General features: G+C 35.8%; 1 protein-coding gene across 1 annotated transcript in view; it reads left to right on the top strand.

Annotated features, from left to right (window-relative positions):
• The window catches only part of SLC17A1 (solute carrier family 17 member 1), an 88,723-nt gene that overhangs the window by 58,882 nt on the left and 23,049 nt on the right, over positions 1 to 6,792 (top strand). The gene's annotated exons all lie outside the window — the stretch shown is intronic.

Genomic DNA, 6,792 nt, shown 5'->3' with positions numbered 1-6,792 from the left:
GATCTTTTATTCAGAATCAATGCACCTTCTTGTAGAAGCCTGACACCCCATGCTCCTTGTCTAAGCATTGTCACTCTATAGGGGCTTTCAGGGTTATTATATTCTTCATGGGGATGGGATATGTATTGTCCTTTTTAGTCTTCTCTCCATCATCTTTCTGTTTAGTAGAACTGGGCTCTCCACACAGTGGAGACCTAATATATTTTGGTTAACTTGAATGATTTTTGTGGTTTTCTGATTATACCTATTTGCACAAAGGCCACTGAGTTTTATGTGAAAATTGACTCCCTGTGATTCTGTTCCCTTTTGTAGCAAAACATTTCATAAGACTCACATGTAGTTGTGGTGTTTTCTTACCTCATATTCTCTCTCTTTTTAAAGTGAAGTGTGGTTGACTTAAAATATTATAATAGTTCAGGTGTATATATAGTAATTTGATATTTTTATAGATTATATTCCATACAAAGTCATTCTTTCTTGAGCCCGCTAGCAACAAGAGAGCACTTGGCAAAGCCATCACCGAGCTCCGCGCTGGCAAATCCAATGGTCACTTCTCAGGCCTTATCTGTCAACACTTGACAGCTTTCATCACTCACTCCTTGTTTCACTTGATTGTCTCATGTCAGTCAAGTCTGATTTTTCTCATGCCTTATTGGTTTCTCTTTCTGAGTCCTTTTTGCTGAATCATCATCTTTTCCTTAACCTCTAATGTTGGTGTACCCAGAACTCTGTTCTTTTTTAAAATTTCTTTTAATTTTTGGGATGGGAAAGTTAACTTGGTTTATTATTTACTTATTTATTTCTAACAGAGGTACTGGGGATTGAACCCAGGACCTTGCGCATGCTAAGCATGCACTCTACTACTGAGCTACACCCTTCCCTACCCCCAGAACTCTGTTCTTGAACTTCTTCCCTGTCTAAACTCATTCCCAAGGTAATCCTACATAGTCTCCTTTCCTTACATGCCTTTCCTCTGAGCTCCAAACTTCATCTCTTGAGTTGCCTTCATCTGTTCTTGAGGCTAGATTTTCATCAAATTATGCAAAACCATGGCAATGTATCTGCCATCCATGAGCTATACACGTGACCTCTCCAAGAAGGTCTGGATCTCAGTCGTTTGTCCCTACAGGTAGAAACTGCCCCTTACCGCTACTATTCCTCTGTTATTTAGAGTTAATTTTACTTCTTATTAGCCAGTCCCCTGAGTCCTTACTCCAGCTCTAATTCCCTGGGTTAATTCTCTATATTAAAGTTTCCCTATTCAGATAACTATGTGGTTTCTTTATCCTGACTGGATCTACTGATACAACCATAGACTTGTCTTTTTGTATATTACTAAATATTGAACCATTTGGATCATAGTTTGTCTTGTGTGCTCAATTTTCTCCCTACATTTTCCAGAATTTCTTTGCCTTTATTTTTTCAGGGAAAAAAAAAAAACAACTGCAGCTGCCACCCACCCACACACACACACACACACACACACACACACGAGGGAGAGAGGGCACATGTGCTCAATTCAAGGAACAATTGACTCTCATAAGTTTGATTATTCTTCACTATCAAATTATGTCATTTCTTCTAATTAGTTAATCCTATTTTAGGGAGCTTTAGACTTTATTTCACAGCACCACTGCACATTTTTGTTGTTTGTCCCAAATCTCTGCAGCTTTTGTATATGTATGATAATTAATAGGTCTATGGATTACTTTGTTTTACTTCATAGCTTCATAGTTTAAAAGGAGCTTTTTTAAACAGTAATGTACAGTACATATTTGGATTTCTGTTTTTCTTTCTTTCTTTAGATGTTTCTCTATACTCAGTGCAATAAATCAGCTCCTTGGAACTCTTTGACTAATAGTCCTGAATATATCACAAAATGTCATCAAATAATGATGGTAATACAAAGATTTCTTGTCACATTCCTGATTCTCTTAGGAATGGAACTGATATTTCACCATCATACATGATATTGGGCTTTAGGTTGAGATATATTTGGCCCACATGTTAAGAATCCTATTAGGCATGTTTTACTGAATACTTTTTAAATGTGAAATAAGTATTATTTAGCAAATTTTGAATTTAATGTAATTTTGGGAGATTTGGGGGTTTTTTATTTTTAGCACTGCCAGAGGGGAAAATTTCCCCCTATTCTTCTTGAGTTCTTTGGGTTGATTTAATAATTAAATTGACACAAGACAGATTAACAGGAGAAAAAAACCCCACCAGTTTAATTCATATTCATGGAAGTCTCATGGAAATGGGACCCCCTGAAGTGACCAAAGCAGACTATTTACATATCATTTTTAGGGAAAGAAACAATTATTTGTGAAGGTTTAACAAAACTAGGGGGCTTGTTCTTGAGGTAGCAGACTAATGTAGAAATAACAAAGTTTGTTTATACAGTTTTCTTAGCTTTGAATTCCCTAACTCTGGTGATACAGTCTATCCTTCTGGTTCAGAGAGAATAGCTTCACATGGGAGAGTCATTTCCTGCTTTCCAGGAGAAAGTAGGAGATCAGAGTGGTTATTTAAAATCTTTTTTTCCACTGACTGTTTCTCAAGTAACTTTAATTCAAAATAATATGCTGTTTTCCATAGCAGTTTTACCAATTTGCATTCCCAGCAGTGTACTAGGGTTTCCTTTTCTCCACGTCTCACTGATACTTGTTATTTGTGTGGTCTTTTCGATGATAGCCATTCTGACAGATGTGTTTAAAATTTTTATTATTTAAAGTACCTATAGAGAATATTTTCAAATGCATTTTTAGGAACTGTTGTTATGAATATAATGCTTTATCAGTATTGACTTACTAATTTGGTGAGTCACCTTTATGGATGTCCCGGGATTGAATCATCTTTGGATTCTGGGGAGGAACTTTATGAGGCAGTCATCAAGGACTCCAGCTGCAGATAAGCTAATTAAAGATCATCAGAAACCAAAGTATTTTCAGAACAACTAAGTTTCCAAAATAATAACTGTAATTAACTATGTTTTTCTTGTTGATATGCTAGTGGCTCTGAATCACACAGTTCACTTGGTAAGACATTTTTGTTGAATTTATTATTTGCAGATGTGGTAAACATTTAAGTTCACCAGGTAGACTACAATTAATTCTACTTTTTATTAAGGTTGCAAAATCTTCTCATGAGCGATCCTCTGTCTTTAAGTCAAACGTGTGAATTTATTTCCAGGCATGGTTTTTAATACATCTGAAGCAGTCTTGTGCAATGGCATTGCTTCTAGAAAGCCTCTGAGGTTGTGTTAACTGGAGGGAGTATGGGAGACGCAATTTTTCAATAAAGGAGTAGCTCTAGAGAGACACACTAAAAAGTGCCTTCACGGTGCCCATGTGTTTTGGTCTCTAGTGTTTTTCCAGCCTTTCTGGAAAGAGGCCAGTGTATCTGTTTTTGTTATTTTGATGATTGTTATTCTATAAATCTGAGACAGAAAAAATCAGGAGCCTCAGAAAAAGCCTCTAGTTTTGGAATGGGAATAATGAGCAAGTTTTCCTTCTTCTCTGTTTTCTATAGTGCGAGGAAAAGGAGTTTTCCCCATAATCTGGCCCCCATCCCCTCAGGACACATACCAAGATTTGAGGCCAAAGAACAAGTTGATGTTGGGAGGAGGGTATAGCTTAAGTGGTGGAGTGGATGCTTAACATTCATGAGGTCCTCAGTTCAATCCCCAGTACTTTCTCTAAAAATTAAGTAAGTAAACCTAATTACCTCCCCCTACAAAGGAAAAAAAAAAAAAAAAGAACAAGTGAATGTTGAAAGAATTCCTTTGCCTCTCATTGTCCTCTGTACCTTTTTTCATTTAGGGGCCACTCTTAAATGTATGAAGTGAGAGTTATAGACAGTGATGTGCTGGTAAATGTTGAAAAACTGGCTATGAGAGAAAAACAAATAGACAACAGAACATACATATATATATGCATACATATGTTAATAAAACTCATGATTACCACTCAAGGGTTAGTGTAACAAATTCTGTTAAATGTTTTACATAGTTTTAGAAATAAATTTTAAGCTAAATTGCTTCCTTGATTTTCAGATTATACCTACAATTTCAAAGGAATTGCTATTTCTTGCAAAATATACTATCCACCTTTATAAATTTACTGCCAACAATAGTGTCATAAAATTAGACAGCAAATAACTCTTTGATTACTATCCACTTCATCACAGAAGTCACTCACACCACTGATCAATGAATATAGTCCTGAAATAAATTTTGATTCTTTTTTTTTTAATTTCCCCAAGTAAGAAAAAAGTATGTCAGAACATTGCTCAGATGTCAATGACATGAGTGACTACTTTGCTGAATCAGATAATAGTTGTTTTTTTTTTTTTAATTTTTGTTTAGTTTTGGAGGGGAAGTAATTAGGTTTAGTTGTTTATTTTTAGAGCAGGTACTGGGGATTGAACCCTGTGTATGCTAAGCATGCACTCTACCACTGAGCTATCTCCTTCCCCCTAATTAGGGTTTTTTTATTTTAGATAATAGTTTTTGAATACTGAAAAAAAGTTTCCTTAATATTTGGGGCTATTCACAGTGTAAAAGCTACAGATACATCACACTTTTAAGTTTAATCCACATTTTCTCCAAGATGTTCTTAAACCTAGATAATCAATAAATCATAAATCTTATCAACAAAACAAAGAGTAAAGTCCTGATTTATAGCATTTGCTGATTTCCATGATGTAAAAAACGCCACCAGGCTGACTTCCAGCTACTAGCACATCTCTGAATCAGAGTTGGAAAAAGAAGCACAATAGAATGCCATTAAATGGCATTTCTATCACTCAGATAGAATTGATGAAAATAACCTCAAGAGCATAGATAATAGTAAATGGCAAATAATTTGGGAGTGCTGTGTATTTTCACCTGTTCTAAATTTATTTAAATGTAATGTCATATAACTTAATTTTTAATAATGGTGGTGTTTAACAACCAGCTTGCAAAATTCCCCCAAATTTAATTGGTGACCCTTGCAAGTTGGTTTGTTCTCCCTGGAGCCTGCTCCATCACAACACTGGCTCTGTGGATGATGACTTGTAAGGATTAGGGACAGAACTCAGTTCTTAAGAGAATTCCAAGTATCTGGCTCAAGCAAACTGCATAGGTGTGTTTCCTCAAACTTCACTATCCCTCCACTGCAGTCCATCCCCATTGGTGCCAACAGTCTCTCAGTAACACGCATCTGACCATTTCACTCTCATACACAGAAGCTTTGAACATCTACTCTTTTGATTAGTGGTTCCAATCGCTTTAGCATCCCACACAAAGGTTTGTGTCCATTGTCCCCAAGCTGCCATCCAAACATATCTTCCCACTGTGTGCCTATGATCTCTAGTTATCTTAGACTCTTCATTACTCAGAGAAGCCATTCTGGCCACACCTCAGTGCCTTTGATGATTTATAGCATTTGATGATGCTTTTCTATCTCCCTCAGTGGGCCTTGCCCTTTCCTCTGCATGGCATTTAGTGACTCTCATCTAGGCCTGTCTCAAACAGCCTTCTCCTTGGAAAACGTCTCATCTTCCTTTCTCTGTTGAACAAGACTCTCAACCCAGTAGTTCTCATAACTTTTGTACATATTATCTGCTATAGCAACAGTTTTATTTAGAGCGCTTGTGATTTTCTGAAATTATCTGGTTCATTTATTTGTTCACTTCCGTATCAATAAACTCCTTGAAATATTGTCTGGTTTACCACTACTGCCCCAGGGTCAAGAGCAGTATCTATCACATCTGCATGTTCAGTGGCCCTTGTTTAATGAGTGGATGAAAGATATTTGAAGTCCTTAAGTATATTGGCATTCCAAGGTTCAACCATATAGTTTCACGATGTATTTTATCCTTAATAAGTTACTTGCTTGGATTTTATATATAAAATATTGAGAGTAGCTTCAAGTCTTCCTGTGGTTTTGATTTCAGAGTAATGCTAGCTCATTGAACCCCATAGAAGCTGCTTCATTTTTCTATTAATTTACAAAACCTGGGACTAGTTTATAAAACCTGAGATTAAAATTTTCCTAACTTGTTGAGTTTGTTCTTTTTTTTTTTTTAATTCTGATGGAAATAGAAGGCATCTCACTAAGAATGTATCATCAGAGAACTGTGTTTAAAAGTCACTGAAAATAATCCATTCTTTGTGTGTTCATGTTACCAATGTGATACACAATTAGCTTCTTTCATGTCAGTTTGTTTTCATTTTCAGAATTTGCTTATTTTCCCTTTGATTGAATTTTATTTCTTGAATCTGTGAAACACGAACATGGTTCAAAATTTCCCTCCTTTTACCTAAAAGTAACACTCAATATGCAATTTTTCTAACTTGGTTTCTTCATTTCACAGTATATCACAGAATTCTTTCTCTACCAGCACATGAAGATGAATGATTCTCATTCATTTTTGTGGCTCCCCAGGTACTCTCATATGAGTCTGTCCTGGAGATTATTCAACCTTTCCCCTATAGATGAACATTAACATTACTTCGTCTTTGTAAAATATTACAAATAATGCTGCCTGAGCAACTTGATACGTTTTTGATAATTCATATATGTAGAATCCCATTTTCAGGGTAGATTCTTAGAAGTGAAATTCCTGGATCCACAGTTAAGACATGTTACTTTGTTAGATATTACTAAATTTTCCCACAATATGTAATATATCATTTTACACTCCCACCAGCAATGTATATGTGTGCCTATTTCTCCTTAGTATTGTCAACTGGGTGGGTTGTAGAATTTTTGACCATCTTATAGGCAAGAATTGATACCCTGT

This window comes from Camelus bactrianus, chromosome 20, assembly GCF_048773025.1.
Source record: "Camelus bactrianus isolate YW-2024 breed Bactrian camel chromosome 20, ASM4877302v1, whole genome shotgun sequence".
Classification (NCBI taxonomy): Eukaryota; Metazoa; Chordata; class Mammalia; order Artiodactyla; family Camelidae; genus Camelus; species Camelus bactrianus.
Note: the sequence above shows the minus strand (reverse complement) of the source record. Positions and strands in the feature narration are given on the sequence as shown.